The sequence below is a fragment of the Microplitis demolitor genome, chromosome 6 (genome assembly GCF_026212275.2).
Source record: "Microplitis demolitor isolate Queensland-Clemson2020A chromosome 6, iyMicDemo2.1a, whole genome shotgun sequence".
Lineage (NCBI taxonomy): Eukaryota > Metazoa > Arthropoda > Insecta > Hymenoptera > Braconidae > Microplitis > Microplitis demolitor.
Genome location: NC_068550.1, coordinates 7088242 through 7111565, shown reverse-complemented (window position 1 = coordinate 7111565; position 23324 = coordinate 7088242).

The following is a 23324-nucleotide window of genomic DNA, read 5'->3' as shown; positions in this document are numbered from 1 at the left end:
AAAGAATTTCAAATTACTCGAAAATATTCAAAACGCCTATAAAATAATAGACTTTAATTTTAAAAATAATTTGAATGTCAATTTTTTGAAAAAATTTTTATCAAATTTTTAGAACATTCTACCCCCCCCCCCCCATAACATTAAAATAATCATATTTTAGAATCAATAATAATATATTAATAATGTTAAATTTACACTATTGTAAAAAATTTAATTATATTTTCGAAAATTAATTTATATAATTAACTAAATTACTATTTATCTCCACAAAATTATTAATAATCCATTTAATTAATGGTATTAAATCCAATCAAATGTATATCCATACTTTATTAATAATTTATTAAAATCCCAATATGTATATATATATATATATATATATATATATATATATATATATATATATATATATATATATATATTTATATATTATGTAGCATTATCTTGGAACAGGTTATAGGTATAGTATGAATCTCTCGTATAATAATTAGCCGCTTTACAACGAATCCCACGATTTATAGTTATCGTCGTCGTGGGATTTGCGGTAGATAAACTGGTTCTATTTCTATGACTACCGTAAATACATAATATATTGTATATATTAATGCACTATATCGGAATTAAATATTCATTTAATATTAACCGACGCGTGTTAACATATAACTTACTATCCAATACCAAAAAAAAAGGGGTTACTCTACTTTATTATTATTGTGTTCAGTGGTAAGTTTTATTACAGAACCAAGTATGTATGTTGGATTAAAATATTGTGATGATGGTAATGAAGTTAATAAAGGAACAAAGAATGGTATGGTGAAATAAATCGTGATGGCAGTATATAATTCTCGGACCGGCGGTTCGTTAAATCGATAAGTTTAAATCAAGATTGACAGGATGGGTACGGTGATCCTGTTCTGGTGGCGGTACAATTGTGATAATAATAATAATGATGATGAGTATCATCGACGGACGAGAGACAGGAAGGTGATTTGATTGGAGTCAGGCACTGATCGTGTAATTAGACACGCCTCATATCACGTTTATGACATTGAGATGGTATATGTCTTGTCCAGTTGTTAAGTTCAAGAAATAGGTGACTGGTTTGTCTTGGGGTCATATGAGTGTTATTATAGAGCCAATTGCTTCTCTTTAATAATCTCACTTTCATTATTATTTTTTTTTAGCAGATTACTATCTAAAAAATCTACATAAATTGGCTGGAAACGTCATGGGAATCCATGGGCTCATTAAAAAATTTATGGGAATCTGAACAAATACGTTATGGAAATCTTGAGGAATTTATGGAAAAAATTTTTTATAATGATAACTAGATAGGAATTCATGGATTCTTACAAAAATGCATGGGACATTAATCGAAAACATTATGGGAATCCTAAGAATCTATAAGAAAAACTTTTTATGCTAATAACTTTAGATAGAAATTCATGGGATAGAAGTACATAAGAATCTGGATAAGCATATTATGGGAATTCATACGAATCAATGGGAAAAATTTTCTACGTTGATAATTCCAGATAGGAATCCTAATTAAAACCGGTAGAGTCCTACAGAAACATGAAAATCTGGAAAAATATTTTACGGAAACAGGATTCCATAAGAATCTTAAAAATAATTTTTACTATGAAATTTTTTATTTTTATGGGATTTGATGTGAAACAGTAATACTTGCTTCATTGGTATAGAAGAGAGTTAGGTTGGTTGACTTTGAAGGATCGACATGAATTTTTAATAGCTTTTTTGGTATATAAGATTTTGAGACTTCAACATGATAAAGTATTAAAAATCAACTTCAATTCGAGGTCATGCTGATAGACATCAAAATGTACTCCATTTACCATATGCCAGAACTATGAATTATGATGTCATTTCTGGTGACAGCAGTCTGAGTTTGGAATCAACTACCAGAAGATACTGTTCTCAGTGATTATAAAGAATTCAGGTCAAGATATTACACTTATTTCATTAAAAAGACTTGTAAAGGGACTTATAGAGTTAAATATGTAACATGGTTTAATTAAAAATTTTAACTTACATGTTATCATATTATATGTTTATATATTAAATACTATACTTTATGTTTCTTGCTATTATTATATTACATTTTTTTTTGTATGTTGTTCTATATAATATTTATTATTTTGTAATATAGCCTTTAGGGAGCTTAGGCTCTAGGGTCGATAAAACAATAAATAGTTCGAAAAACTACTACCAGATGGCGAATAATGAACATTAGTCTGCATGCAGAAATGTTACACAATGAATGTATTAAATGAACATTTATCTTATGAGTCAATGGAGAACTAAGTGTTTCAAAATAAGTCATGTGTAATGTTAAGAAAAAAAAAATTAACATAGTAATTTTCTTGGTCTTTGGACCCGCACCTTCAGTTGGTTATTCTTTCAACCGCGACATTTATTAGCCCACATCATATTTTCTGCTGCACCAGCAGCGTATTATGTATGACTAACCGGTACATAAAGACCTAACCTCATAAATTATCGTACTATTCTTATAAAGGCCGATAAAATATTATTTAACTTATCTTTATAAGTGAATTTAGTAAATAATTTTTATTCAAATTTGATTTTTCAACATTTAAAACGAGTAGAAATAGTTAAATTCTGATAACGTCATCTCTAAAGAAAATGCATAGAAAACTAGATTTTGGCCGCTCCGTGGGCTGAATATAACACTGAGGTATAGTTCATGTTTGCCTCACTAGACCGCGCATGAGTGTCTTTCTTATATTTATTCCACTGCACGGGTAAAAAAAGTTTTTCTAAAAATGACTTGAAAAAGTTCATAACCATGAACTTTTTTACTGAAGACAATTATGAACTTTGAGTTGACCGTTTTTGGAACTTTGAAAATATTCGAGAGTAAAATAATTTTCGATTGTCTGATTTCGGCTCTTTAAAAGAATTTATCAAGAACGAGGTCTAAAAGTTCCAAAAATCATAAGCATACAATTCAGAATTGTTTCAAATTTAGAGTTCACTGTTATGAACTTTTTTTGCGTGGATATATATAATTGTCTCAATTGTATATATTTCTGAGGTGTATTCAGCGAATCATATAACGAATAGTTTGTGTCGCATAGATTCATTTTATATGTTTTATAGTATTAGAATATCGTAGAATAAAAGATATAATGTGTCATGCGGATTTAAAGACATTGAACCACACGCCGCACCTTAAATGGTAAATCCAACGACATGGACACGAAGTACAAGGCCAGAGAGGGTGGCCACGTACTCGGTTACACAATGCATACGTCCATCAAGCTTGGATCCTCTTAATTAACTCTCCCTGCCTTGGCGTCTACATAACCCGGCACTTCGTCTTATTCCACCTCGTATAACAGTGACTTTACTCTTTTTACAAAAAAAAAAAAAAAATAAAAAAAATTTATAAACTTACAGCCAAATGGTCATGATCATGGAGAAACTGAACTAGAGCTTCTTGTCCTTTTATCAGGTTTTAAATTTATGCTGAATTAAATCCTATTCACATATCATGTCATGCACTCAAATGCTACAATGGTCCTAGTGGTAACATTGACTAGCTTATGGACTAGTCTTGTTCACAATATTGTCAAAATTCTGGTTCATTACATCTATTTACTGCCCTTGTAAAAATAGTCGAGGCTCGCTGAATTACAACGATGTACTCTAGTCAGTGACTGAGGCAATCCTTGACATTGTGCGCCATCTATTATCAAAAAACTGACATTACATAGATCTACCCAAACTAGGGTTACATAGCAAAACTTTGCTTTCATTTTGCCGTTCGATACTCTTTCGAAAAAAAACTAGTGAACACTATTGAAAATTCATTAGTGCTGATAAGTGTTCCGTTAGTGATCATTAGTGACTTTTAGTACTGTGACTAGTGAATCTTATAACACTATTGGATGTGGTTAGTGCTGTATTATTCATTAGTCAGAGTACTAATAGATCTGACAATACTATTGGAAATGATTAGTTTTGAATAATGTTCTATTAGTGTTCATTAGTACTCTGGCTAATGAATCTAGCGACATCGTTGGAAGTGATCAGTGTTGTATTTGGAATCATTAGTACTCCAAATTCTGAGTCTGGCAGCACTATTGGAAGTAATTAGTGTTGAATAGCGTTTTGTTAGTGATCATCAGTATTCTGATTAGTGAATCTTGCAATATTACTGAAAGTGATGTGCTGACCAGGTTTCAACAGTGTTTAATAGTACTCTGAATAGTCGGCACTACTCTACTGTGAAATTCAAATTAATGACACTTAATACACTAATAAGAATATTAAACCATTATTGCCGCGCGAAAAAGCTGAAGCAATAGTGTTTCTCATTAGTGCTGATTAGTTTTTTTTACTTAAGGGTACAGGCAGTAGATTTTGGGTAAATTTAATTTTTTGGCCAAGTCGACGTCAATTTGCCCACAAAGTGAATAACCTAAAACTCTAGTAAACATTAACATTCAACAGTCGCCATGTTTGATCAAGTTGGTTTCTAGTAAAATTTTCCAGATGCTTAACTCTGCCTCGATTTCATTTTTATCAGGGTTATAATTTTTCTATGTAGGTCTAATTATTCACTGGCCCTAAAATTTATTATTTTATTTTGACATCTTGAAACAAGACAAATATGAACTATTTTCATGTTAAAGTCCGGCTAATACATTATATCTATACACTGACGTGACATTAATGTGGCAGTCTTCCTAAAGTCTTATGGGACTCCCGTTGAACTCTTAGAAGAACATTACAAGGCATTATTTGTCTATTACAAAAAGACAAGGCCAAGAATGTGAACATGAACGGATCTATTGAAGGTGATTACTTTTGATGGGTATAGACAAAAATAAGAACTATAAATATTAAAACGTTATATATATTCCGAAGCAAAAAATGATCACAAAGTCATACTGATGAATAATATATAACTACAGGTCCAATGTTGTATAGCAAAGATCACGCGAGGTCATTAGGCCTAGGGCTTTGCATAACTTTTTCTCGTCCTCATAACCGTGACGATAAATTCGAGACTATATATATATATATATATATATATATATATATATATATATATATATATATATATATATATATATATATATATATATATATATACATTTAATAGTACAGACCAATGTCTCGTAGTACATTCTTTGGGATAACGAGAAGCACCTAAATTCTACTTTAGAAAAGGGTTGTCGGGTTGTATAACCCCCGGGAGTCTTAATATCCTGCCAGGAATTCTGGTTCTCTTATCCTTCTCTCTATATACATGTCGAGTTATTTGTTTATTTTATTTTATTTGTTTATATTTTAACTTAACTTTCATAGTAAAGTTTAGTTTTACAGTGTAGGACGTTTAGTTGTCGCGAGAATAGCCCACAGGGGTATCCGGTATGATCGTAAACGCCGTGACGGTTTGAAAGGCGTAAACGCTAGCTTCGTGCCTCGTAAAACTTACTAACAATGTATTGCTTGGGTATATAAGTTTAATCAAGACAACTAACAGAAAATATTATTTTTAGATAATGTCCACAGAACGATGCTAAAATACTTATATAGAGAGATTTTTTGATGACAGTGCTACAAAATTCATTTACAAAAAATATGCGTTCGTAGTTTTGCTTTTGCTTTACTGCCGCTTTAAAATTTTTTGTCAAATCATTTGCATTTTCGGTCTATGGTTTATATGATTCACTCAAATGGTAACATGAGCACGTTTTGTACGGTGCAATGTCATTCAAAAATCATATGTTTTACTTCAGGTTTTACACTAAAACATACCGCTTGCTTTTGACTTGATTGAGCAAGTCTGAAGTAAGGTCGATAACTTCAAAAAAAAAAAAAAAAAAAATAAGGTGAAGCGAGCCTTAATCAAGTTTCATTTTTGACCCGGGTACACCGAGAGAAAAAATCGGTTTTCTGAACTAAGATATCGTAGTTCACAGACGACTCAGCTAAACTAAATCAGTTTCAGTAACTAATACACCATAGTAAAGTGATCTACGACTACATAGACATTCTTACTATTTTTAGTTACATATACTAAGATAAAGTTAACATAACTATAATTTATATTGTAGTAAATAGTTTATTCTTAGTCCAATGAGCAATAAGATTATAGTGATGTTAATAATGTACACTTAGTTCTTCAGATCATTTATAATTGTAGGAATAAGTATTTGTGTCTAGATGCACACACCAGAAAATCGAACTTAATGCATAGTTCAGGTTACTAAGCACTTTTCTCTCAGTGTAGTTAAGATAACAAAAGTTATCATTTTTGATTGTCATCAATAGTTGTGAATTTTACCACATCGTTGGTAGATACTATAATATAATTCAGGGTGTTTATTTAAGAATTTAAATGGTATTCACTACAATCGAATTCAATACCTATTCGATCCTGTCGTCTCGTAAAGGGGATAATTTTGCCAGCGTTGGAAACTAGCAGCTGTTTGCTGATTCATAAAAATAATTATTGCTACAGCTTTAAAAAAGTTGGCTTCAAAAATCATGAATTAGAAAAAATATAGAACATGTTTTTTTGTTTTTAGAAGATCTATAAGCATACTTGAAAATTATTTAAATAGCAAACAAACGATGCCTCGGGACTGAAAAGATTAAAAGTTTTACTATAACTGATGATAACGTTTACTATGAAATTCTCCGTGTAGTGTCGAAATAATCGAAAGTTTTAAGTAATTAATTAAAAGGTACATCTACATCATTGGCGCACTGAGAGAAAAGTGCATGGTTGTGGTAACTAGAAAGGGACGGGAATGAAAAAATAGTCATCTTAACTAATATGTCTAGTTTCTTGAACTATATATGATAGCGCCCGAAACTATTTAAAAGTAGTAGTTTTAACCAAGCAGAAAATCAGTTTTTTCTCTCAGTGGGGTGTCACCGTCTATTTACACGGTCAGAAATTTAACACCGTGCATCGTGTAACTTTTACACCGACGTGATGAAAATTTCACCAAATTATTCACACCACATCCGAACCCAAAGTTTTTTGCAGTGTAGATATGGTAATTTAATATCGAATGTTTTTGGGCTTAAATAATATATATTTTAAATGGATGGTTCAAATAGGTCAAGTGAGGTCATTACAAACTTAAAAAAGTTTAATAGTCTCAAAATCCATAAATACGTACCATCTACGCCTCAGATATTGACTCGAAAATTAATTAGGTCATACGGACACATTAATTTATTTATAAATATTTAACGACTATCCACAATATATATATATATATATATATATATATAAATTTTTTTTTTATTTACAAGTATTCAGTGATCGTGATAATCGATCAACGAAACAATGTCGAGATTTTTGGTATTACTTTTTTTTATTGTTATGGGAATAGTTATGGTGTCAAGTTATCAAGTCCGTTTCTGCAAATCCCATGGCTTTGTAAGTATAAATGAATGTTTATAAATGATAATTAATAATTTACTTAATTTTATTATTATAAATACATTTCAGTGTCACAAAAATAGTGACTGCTGTTCAGATAATTGTCAAAATATGAGAACTTATCATGGTGTTATTTTTAAAAAATGTATGGACGCATAAAAAAAAAACACTTTTATCAGTGTCAAAGTACTGATACAGAAAAATTGTACTAAAAAAAAAAAATAAAATTTATGTATAAATAACAAAAAAAAAAATGCAAGTTTATTATATCGTCCTAATAATATATACTACTGTGTGGTAGAGTAGTTTTGCGATCGGCATATCTATATATAAGCTTCAAAGAATCTTACCGACAATGTTATAAAGCCACGCATTGAAGGTGGCAATCGGCAACCAAGTAAATTAAGAGACAGCCACCAGCATACGTGTGTGTGTTCGTTCTCATTAGTTATCGTCGGTATCCTATACAGTAATTCTGATACAGGAGATTGGTAAGTTCATGGGATCTTCGTATGAAAAAAAAATATATGGGAAAAATGCATGGTATTATATATTTTTCCAACATAAAAATATGTAGAAAAATATATAATACTTTATATTTGACCATATAGGTATTCTGACCGTTTTAAATATGAACATGATAACATATTTTCATACTTATAATGAACTCGAAGTGAACTTGAAGTGATTATTGATTTTATTTAAATCCGCATTCACTCCAATTCAGAGTTTCAATATTAAAAAAAAAACTCCCTTTAGGAGTTAATTTCAATCCAGATCGGAGTTTCCATACTACAATAAACTCCTCTTCGAAGTGAATTTTCCTCCAAGAGTAATAAATAAATACACAGCCGTCCAATACAAATTCACTCCAGGTTTAATCCATGTCCACTCCGTAAATTTTTTTCGGTGTGTGTAGGTGCGTAAGAGGATGTGATATAGAGCTTGCATTTATATATTTTGTGATATATGACAGAAAAGATATTTCATATATATATATATTATAAAAATATATGGAAACATATAATGATGTATATATTTTCATTATAATAAATGCATACAATATAAATTTCATGAAAATTATATATTCCCTATATACGTGGAATACTGTATCAGTATCATATATATTTTGACATGGATAATTTTTTATTTAATATTCATCTATATATTAACATATATTGACCCATATATTTTTAGACACAGGTTGGAAAACATAAAATTCGATGCATGGAAAATCATATATTTAAAGATATAGTGAAATTGATCACATACATTGTCTGATAAACTCTATACATATTTTAAAATTTATTTTCACCCTGTATGGCTTTTTCATATGGGGAATTTGTGATAGTTTTAGTATCATGTAAAAAATTTCAATTTAAGGAAAAGTTATTTTTTATTTATGAAAAGTATATTGTATCTACTTAAGTTACTAATTTAAGAAAATTAATTAATAACACTACACAGTCTAATGAAATATTTTAAACTCATAAAATTCAAAATGGCAACAACAAATTTTTTTTTTATTTATAAAGAAAAAAAAAAAAAGAAACTTACGTATAGTGATAAATGTACAGGCAAACACGAGCTTCGCATTCCTAAGTTAAGTGGGGAATTCCATTCTCCATTTTCACCTGAAATCATTGGTGTCGAAAAACATAAGTGTATTATATAGGTATGAGCATATACATTTATACATATATAGTAAACAGAGTACAGGTTGGAAGATTTTCGCTGGCCATTACTGGTATTATAACAGTGGCAGGATATTGCTTTGTAAATTGACACAACCAATAATTTGTTTACTACAGAATTTATATCCATGTGCACATGCGTCGAGTGTTGCCTGGTTTAGGTCAGCGGATTTTATTAAACACTGAAATACACTTAAGATATTTTGCAGATTATTTTAAATCCTAATCTATTTAATTTTTTTTTCTTTGCTATTCTTATTCAAGAAATTGAACAAAATAAAACACCATTTTTTAGTCGAAGTAGATTTTATTTTTGTATAAAAATGTTTTGGTGTGATTTGCAAAAAAAAAAGTGGGGACAGCTAGTCACAAAAAGTTGTTGGTAGATTTCATAGATATCTATTTCATTTGACTTCATTGTAGGATTTTCAAAGAATTTCGCCAGAGTTTATCATTGTTCGTCGAGTAGGTTCCAAAAATACCATAGATTTGAAACAGAATGCATTTCTATGTTATGGTTAAAATTCCATTATTCTATCTTTGACGTCTTTGAGCTCAAAATTTACCAAAAATGTTAAAAAAAAACTATTCCTCTACACTGAGAAAAAAGTGCATGGTTGTGGTAACTAGAAAGGAATGGGAATGAAAAAATAGTCATCTTAACTAATATGTCTAGTTTCTTGAACTATATATGATAGCGCCCGAAACTATTTGAAAGTAGTAGTTTTAACCAAGCATTTGTTTTGTTGTGGTAACTATTCAATATTATTTGTCAGAATTTATGCTTCAGCAGAATCACAAATGTTTCAGCAATTGAACGATTATAATTTTTTTGTAATAAGAATAGCATTTTTGACTTAGTTACGTTCGCTATTGTCATTGTTCATTGAACTATAACACAGTTAAAACAACTATGATATCACCGGACATTTTACAACTAAGAATTAGTTATCTGAACTGAGGGCAATACACGGAGAGAAAATTATGGTAACAGTTACAATATATTATGGAAATGGTTCCCATAATGCATGGTAACCAGTTTTTTTGAAATGTTGATTATGGGAACGGCACCAATATATATTATGGTAATCATTCCTATAATTATGGATATAATTCCCATACGGTATCGGAATAGTTCCTATGGAATTATGGTAATCGTTACTATGTAACTATGATAATGTTTTACATAATATTATGGTAATGGTTACCATAATATCATAGGAATAGTTACCATATTATAAAAGGCTTATTCACATATACACTCAGGAACCATTACAATGTGGTTATAGGATTGGTTATTATTTGCTTATGGGAACTATTCCTATAAATATGGTAATCATTACCATGATTCTTTCACATGCGATATGGGAACTGTTACCATAATGATAGGAATTGTTCCCACACTTATGGGAACTTTTCTCAGAAAGTATGGGTCTATATCCCATAATCCCAAGTAATCATTACCATAACGGTATGGGATGATATTTAATAAACGTACTAGGAACGGTTACCATAATTTTCTCTCCGTGTAGTGGAGGCTTCATTAAACTATGTTTGTCGTAGTTCAGAAAACCAGTTTTTTCTCTCAGTGTATGTTAACATAGTGAATTTTCCAATGTTAGCATACTAAAAATTTCTATACGAACAAAGGAAATATTACTTTGCAACATAGGAAAATTACTCGTTTTTGTTCTCCGTATAAAGTAAAGCGAAAAATAATTTTTCTCCTTGATTCTGCAAGTCGAATGTAAGGTGAATGACTGCCGTCGTCGAAGAGAAGACCAACTTTAAACTAAGACGAAAAAAGCTCTATAAGTTGAAAAAAATTTAATTTCAGTCAAAAACGTCGAGATCTTATCGGAAAATCGTCAGCGAACCGATAACTTAAAAAAAAAGTAAAGTGAAGCATCTGAATCAAGTTCTATTTTTGACCCAACGTATTGCCCCTGATCAACTTACCTCCTTCTATGAACTGTAACAAAGCATTTAAGAAAAATCTTTTCTTGTCTAAAAAAATAGTGTCTCATTTTACCCCGACCTTTGCTTACATATATATTATGGTGCATAAAAATAAAACATAATAAAATTGTAAGCATGAGCCCACTTATTGGCTCATTTACTGTAACGTGGGCGCTCACGGATTTCTTTTGAATTTACGAGTCTCGGTTGATCTACGAACAACAATTAAGCTCGCGATTATAAATATCCCGAAGGGGGTCCCATGTACAGAGGGTAATATAATATTAAACTCTTACATAGTTCTTATTTCATTCTTATTTCTCGGTTATATAATTTTACTGTACACGCATATCATAAATCACTAAAAAAATATTTAATGAATACAATAATATCATTTATTATTAATTTTTTTCCACCACAAAATAATTCGGCTTTATTCCATCGCTATAGTAAAAATTGAATCAATGTAAAAATATTTAAATTAACAGCGCGCGATGTCTAGAACTTGATATCGCTGGTCAGCTTGTAAATCTTCGATTATTTTTAAGGGGCCGGCTATAAATTTTTTTTTATTAATTGTATTGAGAATAGAAGAACAGAATAAAAAACGTACAAAATCACATAGTCAATATTTAACACGTGTCTTTTTAAAATAAAATAGTAATATATATGTAACTATAACACGACGTGAATAAATCGTGCTGGGAAATGATAATTAGAATTTAAAATGTCATTTGTTATCACGATGACAATTAAATTCAGTCTAATGAGTTCACATTAAACTTGTAATTAATAAAAGTCTTATTGCAATCACCAATCATCATTAGCCAACATATGTATATATATTTATGTAAGTATGTATAGAGATGGAATAAAAAAAAGGCAATAAGACGAAATAACGTCTGTATTTCAAAATGATTTATAGTTGTTAATATTTTCTAAGTGGGTACTCATCTAATAAAATTACTGTAAATTATTTAAAATTTATAGGGTAAAATTGATTCGATATCAATACGATGGCAATAAAAATAAATAAATAAAATATTATTATGGTCTAATAACGTAAAATATCCCTTAGAGAAATTGAATGGCGGTATTATCGAGACGGTATATAATGCAAGGTGTTGAGGCAGGTCCAGTTTGCTATGGGTCGGGCTAATGATCTGAGCGTGGGTGCGAATTAAACGAGTCGCTATGGAGAACACCGCTGACTCTGAACCGACGTTGAATGACCTGTACTGAGACGATTTTATGATACTCGTCGTTTACTTTCATCTCGGCTGATCATCTAATTACGATGATCGTTGGCTCATTAATGGTACTTATTTATTTTAGGTTTTTTATTATTGCTATTTTGCCTCGATTAATTATTTAAGTATCCGATAATTGAATGGCTTTAGTTATCAAGGTAATTAATTTTATAATTCGTTAATTATATTGTTATGTATAAATTTATAAGTGATATTCATACTCTCTAAAAATTATCGTGTATTCTATTGAAATTAATCAGTGAAAAATACTTCGATCAGTAATTTGATCAGTAAAAAGTACTTCAGTCAGGCCTCAATCAGTGAAAAATACTTCAGTCAGTCATTAAATCTGAAAAAAGTACTTCAATCAGTGAAATGTATACTTCCACCAGTGACTCAATCAGTGAAAAATACTTCAGTCAGTCATTCAATCCGTGAAAAACACTTCAGTCATTCAATCTGTGAAAAGTATTTCATTCAGTGATTTAACTAGTGGAATGTATACTTCCATCAGTGACTCAATCAGTGAAAAATACTTCAGTCAGTCATTCAATCTGAAAAAAGTACTTCAATCAGTGAAATGTATACTTCCACCAGTGACTCAATCAGTGAAAAATACTTCAGTCAGTCATTCAATCCGTGAAAAACACTTCAGTCATTCAATCTGTGAAAAGTATTTCATTCAGTGATTTAACTAGTGGAATGTATACTTCCATCAGTGACTCAATCAGTGAAAAATACTTCAGTCAGTCATTCAATCTGAAAAAAGTACTTCAATCAGTGAAATGTATACTTCCACCAGTGACTCAATCAGTGAAAAATACTTCAGTCAGTCATTCAATCTGAAAAAAGTACTTCAATCAGTGAAATGTATACTTCCACCAGTGACTCAATCAGTGAAAAATACTTCAGTCAGTCATTCAATCCGTGAAAAACACTTCAGTCATTCAATCTGTGAAAAGTATTTCATTCAGTGATTTAACTAGTGGAATGTATACTTCCATCAGTGACTCAATCAGTGAAAAATACTTCAGTCATTCAATCAGTACAAAGTACTTAAATCAGTGATTCAGTCAATAAAAAGTACTCCAGTCGATACTTGACTGTGTTATACTTTTAAATACTTCTCAGTAAATATTAACTGATTAGTTGTATTTTTCACTGTTTCGTTTTAAAAGAATTTATCACTGAGTAACTGTGCATATTCAATATTATGACCTGCTACGTTACTTGGAGTACAAATACCCAATAGTTGAATTATTTCAATTAAATCACTAGCTGAATAAATAGAAACACTGTTTGCTTCCGTAGAATAAAACCTAAGTAACTAGTGAAATTCACTGATTGCTGCAGTGAACACAATTAGTGATCTAACAAGTCAAATTCACTGACTATTGTAGTGAAGCAAAAGTACTGATCGAATCAGTGAAATTAACGTGTAATACTGAAGCTAAAATTCACTGTCAATGTCAGTGAAATCGGACGGCTATTTTATTTTTTATTTTTTTTCGGTGGGTCTTAAAGACGGAACTTAAATAAAATTTAAAAAAATGATAACAGTTATGTTATTCGTACTTGTTTAATTTAGTTCATTAATAAACAGTGACTTTTGTCCCGCTTTCCCCTCATAAAATTGAGTTATAATTCTTTATTTAAATTCTCATTCCATCATATCATCAATATCACATTTTTGGTTAATGATTTATGGATACTCATCGAGAGTGACCCAGACTTTTGTCGTTCTTATTGTTATGATTATTGTTATTTTATTTTTAAACGCTAGTAGTAAATATATTTATGTATGTATATATGTATTGGTAATGGTATAGAGTATAAAAGAAACCCAGGAGTCAATTTCAATTCACCAGAATTATAACGGTACATTATAAATTCCGCCTGCGCATTTGCAGCTTTCATCGATAAGAGGATTGGCCTACATTTATTGACGTCTGAAAGTTCGTAAATCTTTTTATCTTTTATTTTTTTTTCTCAGTTTTTTATAGGGTAAAGTATATCAGTAATGCCAACACCTTCTGCACATGATACTGATCGATGATGAATATTTTATGTCAACCAAAATCACGGTATTTATTCGAAATCTTATAGCTGTTTGTTTACCTATTTCATTTTTTTTTTTTTTAATCGATCTATATTTATAGATTAGGTTTATGTGCGTAGTTTAATACTAAATTGGGTCACAACAAGTGTTTTGTTGACATTTATAATTTATTTATTTGTTATCAGCTTTCTGTCCATTATGATTTATTTATATATATAGAGAGCTCTTTTTGAGTAAAAATTCTAAGATTTATCATAATAATTATATAGCATTAAACATTTTTTAAATTTTTACTTCATATAATAATTGAATTGTTGAATTATTATGGATCTATTTGAAAAAACAGGAGATTTAAATTTAGATCTACAGTGATCTACGAAGATTTGATTTTTCAAAAATTCGATCTTTGCTACTTATAGCAGCCCTACAAAAATCAAAGTAAATCTTACATTTAGTGGAAATTTATGGAAATCTTCGGAGCTCACCAGTGACCCTGTCAAAAAAAATGATCGAAAGCGTTGACTATTCTACAGATTGAAATGTGACAATGATGAGCTTTTTTTAAACTTTTGAAAATTCAAAAAAAAAAAAAATCAATAATTGACTTATTCATGAAAAAAAAAATGTTAAAGAAAAATTGTAAAAACTTTGTCTATTCCGAAAATCAATGATTGACAACACTATTAAAATCATTTATTGCACCGAGACCTGGACTCGAACGCTAGACCTTCCACTTACAGCTAAAGTCTTCTGATGCTTCAACTCACGCATCTAAGCTGAAAAATTTTACCAATTATTTTTCAGGATTTTATATATAATAAATAACATTTGTACACTCAACGAGTTAGTAATCTAAGAGTCTTTATAAACTTATAAACTGTAGATATACGAGAGAATATATTAAGTAACATCGTAATTAATGGGTACCATAAAATTTAATAGGGACGGATTTTGATTTAGTTGATAGTTTCATGCCGTTTATGCAGTATTAATAAATTACATATATATCGTATCAAATGGTATGCAAGTTAATACATTTATATCCATGTATATATATATGAAGCTTTACAAGATATCTTTACTGTTCTTTTATGATATATATTTATATTAAATATTAGATGATACATTCGTTAAAAATGTGCCAAGTGGTGAAACAAAATTATGTTTCCTGATTTTAAATCTGGATTTTCTTATATTTATTATCATTAAAGCATCGTATTATAAATCAGCTTGTTTTTTAGATTTTTCAACTTTCTGCTGATTAATCAATCGAGAAAAAAGTCAGATTACCCCATATTTTTAATTTCCCGCTACAAAGATTGGAAATTTTCAAAAAAAGGGATGTTATTGGTTTCGGTCCGAATTTCGAAAATCTAATTTCCATCAGATCTCGACGTTTTGAAGTCTTAGGAAGCGATTCTGACTATTTCTGGATAGCCATTCGTATGCAATTTTTTTTGTCTGACGATATCTTTGTAATGAATAAACCGATTTGAACGTTCTAGGCGGCAATCGAAAAGGCTCATCAAGACTTAGATCTTAATAGATTTCGAAGTCGATCGATCGAGTAGTTAACGAGTTATATAAAATATAAAAATAAATTTTTTTTTGTTTTTTAGATTTTTTTCATAAAACTCGTAAATTACTTGCCCGATTTGCCTCAAAGTTTATTAAGTTTTAAGTCTTCATGCGCCCGTTCGTTTGCCGCCAAGAACGTCTGAATCGGTTGATTCGTTCCAAAGTTATCGTATAACAAAAATTAATTTTTTCAGCTGGATTTACTTTTTTTTTAGTTGAACAACGAAATAAACATTTTTTGATTTCGAAGAGCTCAAAAATTTTCAAATAATAATGTTTTTGAACATTCTGAGCTCGAAAACAACGGGAAGTTTTGGGGTTGTCGCTCAGGATTAACCATTTTTGGGGTTTTTCTGTAGGGTGTGAAGTATCTTACATAAATCATGAATATCAACTACTGGGTTTTTTTTAAAAACTTAATTTATGGACTCAAAAAATTTTTAGTGCGTTAGATCACAGTACTAAGTTCTGAACTATTAACATTAGTAAAATATAAATCTCTTAATACATCAAAGATGAGATTGAAAACCCGTTATAAAACCGTCTAGCCACATAATATTCAGCTTCTGGTTTTCTAACGATGAAATGATCTAGTGACAAGATTTGAATCGAGGCAGTAGTCGGACTATTATAACCAAGAAACCTATACCCTATACCATCATCAGCATTACGATCAGAAACCCAATATCCCAAGTAATTTAAATAATCATGATGGTTTATTTTGAATAAATAAGTGAAATCATTGGTAGTAGGATTAAGTGCGACAGAGGATTATATACAGGTTGAAGATAATATGTAAACGCCAGAGAGAGCGATATAAATATAAATTGCTGATGATACTCGAAATGGATAGACTGGACCACCAAAGTGGTTGTCGTGGTCTCTTGGGTGTAATACCACGGACCCGTAACTCATATCGGTACGCCCACGCCCTCAGGTAGCGGCGACAACGCCGGACAACATTGGACACCCAGGGTGAGGACACTCAATTAGGCTCCAGGTTCTGCCATGGTGGAGCAACAAGGACTTACTGGGTTTAATGGATACAGGTGTGAAGAGGATGACACACTAAGAGACACCTTGCATTTTACTTTATCATTCTTTTCGGCATCAATATTTTTTATTGTTTTATTTGCTTCTATATGACCAAGAGGACACTGTTCTGTGACTAAGAGACAGAGTGATAAAAATAAATGTATAAATGGCAATCAGAGATATAAATTGAAAAGCAAAATATTTACTTAGGACTACTATGGGTACATAATATTGCCATTATACGCAGAAGTTATTTTTGTTTCAAATGCCACGATTGGCCATATTGGATACAAAATGCACATTTATACTAAATAAGGAGGGGCAGGCAAAATGAACCAACCCCAAAAATTTGGTAGAAAATTTTTTTTCTAAAATGTATATCGTTATTGTTCCAGAATTTAAGATGATCAATAATTTTTTTTCAAAATAGGTATTGACATTTTTCCAAAATTTCAGGTGTCAAAAAATTTCTTTTCCAAAATGTTTATAGGCATTTTTCCAGAATCTTGGTTGTCGAACATTTATTTTCCAGAATGCATAGTGTCATTGTTTTAAAATATCGGCTGTCACCATGTTGTTTTTCTGAAATGTTTATTGTAATTTGGAGCTAAATACCGTACTGTCTACAGTATAGAGGCATGGTAGGCTCGCGCCATGACACTTCTCACATATACATGTGTTTGATTTGAGCGTGTATTTGGCGCGAGACACTACCGTGTCTCCTGATTTTTATGAATTATGGCCGACAAAAATTTTTTTCAAAATTATTATTATCATTATCGTAAAATTTCGGCTGTCAAAAAATTTTCTTTCCAATAGAGTTATTGTCATTTTTCCAAAATTTCGGATGGTTGATAATTTTTTTCAAAATAGGTATTGACATTTTTCCAAAATATCTAGTGTAAAAAATTTTTTTTCTAAAGTGGTGATTGTCATCTAATGGTTCCACTTTCCACTTTTTCCCTATATATATATATATATATATATATATATATATATATATATACATATATATTTTATAATGTTAATAAATAATTTATCAGCAATAAAATAACTTTGTACATAATGACCAACTTATATTTTAAAATTTAATTTATACAATATGATATATCTGTATATACTATAGATAAATTATATCTATTTAGCAAAAATAATTATTTATGTATACTAATTACATCCTTGCGATCCGTAAATGGAAGTAAGTGTATTAAAAATATTGAGTTATGTGATCGAAAAATGTTTCATAATAACATTATTAAGTTTCATAAACCGTGAATCAGAATTGGAAATTTGCTGACTCTGACAATTGATTGATTGGTCCACTTGAAAATTAGCTCGCCTCAATTGTGTAACCATACTATTTAATTTCACTAAAAGAATTAAATGTCTACATATTTTTTATACTTATTTTCTCTACGTATTTCTCTTCTTAATAATCCGTTAAATTTTTTTTAACTTTTAAATTGATCAACACTTAATTCTTGATTAAGTTAACGAGGAGAGATTAAAAAAAGTCCATATACACTACAAAAAAAATATATATAGATATACATATATATAACCATTAAGCTGAACAATTGTTGATCTAAAAATAATATACCAATGAATTTATTTCATCATAATTATATTTTTAATAAATATAAGAGAATTTATTTCACTCAATATATTTATATACATTCGTCAATGTCGTTAATTTATTACCATAAATCACAGTGTTTTATTATTATTTTGACATGATCGTATCAGGCATTATAATTAGTTGTAAATTTTGAACTACTTCTGGTTTTCTTTTTTTTTTTTATTTATATGTATCGATATGAAAAATTTACAATGTTAAATCATAAATTTCTTTTATGATGACAATTTTTATTATCATTAATTATATAATTAAATAAGAATGTATAAAATTAGCAGGTTAAAAATATTGTTTCTATCCGCTGACTGAAGGCATTCGCGATTTCAACTCTGATACTTGTCATTTGTTAAACAGTAATTATCCGTGACGAATAAATCGCGGGTGGTCATACATGAAAATTAGCCACAGATGCTTGATTCGTGATCCATATATGCCCATGTATGAAGCATAATTTATAAATGAATCTTATATGGAGCATATGATTTATATATGCACCATATATGGGCTTATTCCTTACGGAAAAAAACTAATCAGCATTAATAAGAAAGACTAATGCTTTAGTTTTTTCGTGCACAAATAGTTTACTGTCATTAGTGCGTTTAGTGTCATTAGTGTGTTTAGTGTTATTAATTTGAATTTTACAGTAGATTAGTACCGATTATTCGGATTACTATAATGAACACTATCGAAAACCGTTCGGCACATCATTTTCAGTAATATTGTAAGCTTCACTAATCAGACTACTAACGATCACTAATGAAACACTATTCAACTCTAATTACTTTCAATAGTGCTGCAAGACTCAGACTTTGGAGGACTAATGATCACAAATACAACACTAATCACTTTCAACAATGTTGCAAGATTCATTAGCCAGAGTACTAATGAACACTAATCGAACATTATTCAAAATTAACCACTTCCAATAGTGTTGCAAAATCCATTAGTACCCCGACTAATGAACACTAATACAACACTATTAACACTACTTACTTTTAATAGTGTTATAAGATTCACTAATCAGAGTACTAATGGTCACTAATGACCGACATAATAACAGTATATACAAAAATTTTATTTCGTCAACTTTGATATATATATTTATATATATGTTCCCTTTAAATGTCTAAATATATTAAATTAGTAAATAATTATTGTAAAAAATAATAAAAAACTCTAAACAAAAAAAAAATTGATTGAAAAATATTAAATGCCATTAAAGCATGATCATAATTCAAATAAATTAACTCTTCATATATTAAGTACATAAACAGCTTGCAAGAAAATAAAAAAAAAATTTTATCGTAATAAATCACGTACATTCTGTTTATTTAATCGATTAAAAAATAATATATACTATTCAAATGAACATGCACTCTAACAACTAAATCCCGAGGTTATTGTGCTCCAAGTTTACACTTAGATTTATATAAATATACACATACATATATATTTATATTTACGTACGGTTGTACTATTTTCCATATGAGTATAACCGTATTTGTTTAATCAAATAGAATACATTAGCCCACGCCTTGTAAGGTTCTCTTATAGATACGTAGTATCGTTGTCAGTTGCAGGGCGCGTGTTATAGTTAACAAAAAAACTTTTTTTATCCATACATACTTATATTTATTCTAAGGTAAGTTTAAATAGGTAAAGAGAATGAGGAAGAGGAAAGACAAGTGTAGATACAACACACAAACATACAAACGAGACATTTAAATAAAATTTTTTTATTTATTTAAATAAAATTAACGAGATCCTGTTATTTATTTTATTTTTATTAATTTTTTTTTTGCCTAGACTGACGGGCCTATTTCAATTCGACCGAGTAGTTCACCCACGCTATCGACAGGTGGCGGGCCGAAGTTAAGGCATGCGCGCTAGTGTTGTCTAAGCAATATCGGTCGACTAGGAGACGCGCTTGCATTGTATAGTAAGTGCAGTAGCATATTCAGTTTATTTAAACATTTATATATATCCATTTATTTCAGTTGAATTTGTATTAGTGTAAATATGTATAAAGGTATAGAGGAAAACATAAGTAATATAAATTGTGCGAGGGAGGTGAGGAAGACTGAAATATATATACTGATTGCCGATATATACTCATGGCCATGAGGTTGTCAGACTTGCCACCAAGACCAAGTGGCTTCAGGCACTATTTGGATCCTTGTCTCTAGTGGCCCGACGCCAGGATCATTATAGTGATTAATGCCGATAGTGGAATGCGATAAGCGCTGATTTATCGGTGTCAACAGTATATATTCGCTACGAAATCTTGGTGCTGAAATAAATTGTACGACTGCTAAAATTAAAAAAAGTTATATGTGTGTATATGTATGTGGTTGGATTATTACGAGTTTATGTGATGAGGCGAATTAAAAATTTTTTTTAAATACAAGGTGTCATAAAATTATTTTTAAGATTGTATATATTTTTTTTTACATACATTTATGTATAGCTCATAATTATTTTTTATTAAAATAAAACAACCAAAATATTTTTATTTTTTATGCACTGTAAAAAAACGGGGTAAGTCCAGGCGGTGTCGGTGTTCAAATTTTCGGTGTTAAATATCAATACCGAAAGTGTTGTCAAAATAACACTACTCAGAAAAAAAGGATTTCGTGGCGTAAAAAATTTTTTCTTGCTCTATGAAAATTTTTACTTAACCCAAGAAATTTTTTGTATTATAAAGTTAAAACAAAAATTTTCTTGGGGTAAGAAAAAATTTACTTGGAACTTCCTTTCAAGAAAGAAATTCTATTTTTCTGTGTACCGCCGGTATAAATATTTTTTACAGCTAAAAAATGTTTTGATTAGTTAATTAATTAATTAATTAATAAAAACAGTGTGTTAAATTGAGTCCATTTTTAACACCGTTTTTTTACAGTGTGGTTAACTAAAATTACCTTGCAATAGTTGTAAAAAATAAATAATAGTAAGATTAGAAATAGTGAGCTTATTAGCAAGCGTGATCGGTAAAGTTAAATATCATTGGATAAATTAAGAGTGTAAAATTGTAGTAAAGTGGCGAGTCAATAAGTCAAGAGCAAACGGGTAGTTAAGGTGACAGAGAACTGGTACTAGATCTTTACTGCAACACCACACACTACACAGGACACTCGGTATGGTAGTGCCTAGGTGCAGTACTCGTACGACTCGACTTGAGTTCCCTGCCCAACTCAATACAACTCTCAAGTCAGGCGTTATATACTGCTATACGCTATAGAACCATATACAAAAGTGTTGTGTGTGCGTGCGTGCGTTGATCGTGTCTCGCACGTCCGCAAAGAGGATTGATTTATCACATGCCACAAGACAGATTACTGTGCGGCGCCTAAGCTCGTTTTACTTTTGCGGGCGCAACTTGTTAATGCATAAAGTAATGTAAGAAAGAATGATAGTGTATAAAGCTATATATATAAGTATATATATTTATATACTCTACATCTATCTGCATTACTGAGAGGAAATATACCGAGTACAGGACAAGGAAGATGAGACTGTTAAGTGAACCTAGATGAGGTTAAAGAATTATTATAACACGATGATAGATCTTAACTACTCAGTACCAGTCTCCACCCGTGTATCTTTCTTTTTGACACTTTAAAAACCACTTTGATTAACTGGATTAAATGGTAATACATAATAATTGTTGGAGATGGCGTATGAGAAATTTTTTTTTTTAAATGTGATATTTACTGAATAAATCACTTTAAATAATAATAATAACATTATTTATTCATAGCGGTAAGATAGAATCATGTTAAAAAAATAAACTTTAAACTTTGAATAATTTTTGATTGACATAGTTGAGTTACTTTGGTTTTTGTACGACTCTAAAGCGTGCAAGTAGATGCAGGGAGGTACGATACTATCCGCCGCCGGCTGGTACTGGGTTAAAACACTGAAGCCCACGACAGTGTTTTGGCTCCGCTCGTACTAGTAGGTAGATGCTCTGTGGCCGGGTGCGTGAACATTAGTCTTACTGATCAGTCCGTTGGCGTACTTGCGATTATACTATTCTTTCTATGGCACTTTAGATTTTATTAATTTTGACTTATGAATTCTATATATATTTAATCAAAATTAATGTTCTATGGCGGATTATGCATTATGACAACTAAAAATTTCGAGATTTAATAGCTACTTAAAGTAGTTCACTCACGACCTAAAGGGCGTGCTATTACTTACTTCTTCACTCGCTATCGCTTCTTCTCACTTAATATCGCTTACTCGCTTTTTTTCGTTTTGAAATTGTGAGACAGATTTCTTGGAAGATTTATAACATTTTTACTAATGGATAGTATGATAATGTTTAATATTTTTTTTAAATTTCAAATTTATTTTTATATAATCTATGAGTTTTTGGAAAAATTCTTTAGAAAAATAATTTGAAATATACGCGAAAATATTAATTTTTTTTTTGAGGTTAGTCCGAACTACTATATGTTAACTGTGTGCACTTTGATTGTAATATCTCGCTTTACAAACGGTAAAAAATTGTGATTTTTCAAAATTACATGCAGCACATCTACTTTGATATCATGAAAATGAAATTCTTATGAAATTCTTATGAAAAGTCGGTTTGCGAGTGAACTAGTTCAAAAAAAAAACTACGTAATTGGATAATTGTTAAGTAAAAATA